Genomic DNA, 1,167 nt, shown 5'->3' on the forward strand with positions numbered 1-1,167 from the left:
CTTTCAATTTTCTGGACCAAAGCATCCACTTTTGCATTAACGTGATCAAGGTTACTTATCTCGTACATGCCAGTTTTCGTTTGAGGTTTTTCCACCGTTGTTCGTTCGGTTCCCCACTGATAGTGGTTTTGGGCCATGCTCTCGATAAGCTGGTAGGCATCAGCATAAGGTTTGTTCATTAGTGCACCACCTGCAGCGGCGTCTATTGTTAACCTTGTGTTGTATAAGAGACCATTATAAAATGTATGAATTACTAACCAGTCTTCCAAACCATGGTGTGGGCAAAGTCTCATCATGTCTTTGTATCTTTCCCATGCTTCGAAAAGAGACTCGTTGTCTTTCTGTTTAAATCCGTTTATCTGGGCTCTTAACATAGATGTTTTGCTTGGCGGAAAATATCGGGCAAGAAAAACTTTCTTCAACTCGTTCCAGGTGGTGACTGAGTTGGAAGGGAGAGATTGAAGCCATCTTCTAGCGCTATCTCTTAATGAGAAAGGAAAAAGACGAAGTCGAATTGCCTCTGAAGTGACACCATTAGCTTTAACAGTATCGGCGTATTGGATAAATACGGATAAATGTAGGTTTGGATCCTCGGTAAGATTTCCAGAGAATTGGTTCTGTTGCACAGCCTGCAACAGCGAAGGTTTGAGTTCGAAGTTGTTTGCTTCGATTGCGGGCGGAGCAATACTTGAATGCGGTTCATCTTGCGATGGAGCGGCGTAATCTCTAAGATCACGAGCTGGTTCTGCCATCTCGGGTGAAAGAAGAAGATCTTTGAGATCAGGAAATTCGATAGGAGGGAGATTGTTTTCAGCACGGTATTCCCGAATTCGTCGTAAGACTCGGAGATACAGTTCGATATCGTTGATTCGTAAATAGAGCGGTTCGCCTTGTGAGCGAGTGCGTGGCATACAAATCAACGAAAGAAAGAATAGAAGAAAAAGAAACCTTAGTCTCTACAGCGTAACGGAAGAGTTACGATATCGATTAAATAAAAGTCCCCGGCAACGGCGCCAAAAACTTGATCGCTCGACTGTGTGAGTCGAGAATGGGATACAAACTGCAAGTGCACAGTTCTATCGCGTAGTTTTAAAAGATATCGATCCCACAGGGACTTATGAATCGATATACCGTTATCTAAGGTTACTACGTAAAGCTAAGGTGAAA

At 43.1% G+C, this 1,167-nt stretch overlaps 1 pseudogene; it reads left to right on the plus strand.

Moving 5' to 3' along the window:
* Positions 1 to 267: 267 nt before the first annotated feature.
* On the plus strand, positions 268 to 367 carry LOC127109065 (uncharacterized; annotated as a pseudogene).
* The last annotated feature ends 800 nt before the right edge of the window (positions 368 to 1,167 follow it).

Source organism: Lathyrus oleraceus, chromosome 7, assembly GCF_024323335.1.
Source record: "Lathyrus oleraceus cultivar Zhongwan6 chromosome 7, CAAS_Psat_ZW6_1.0, whole genome shotgun sequence".
NCBI classification, from domain to species: Eukaryota; Viridiplantae; Streptophyta; class Magnoliopsida; order Fabales; family Fabaceae; genus Lathyrus; species Lathyrus oleraceus.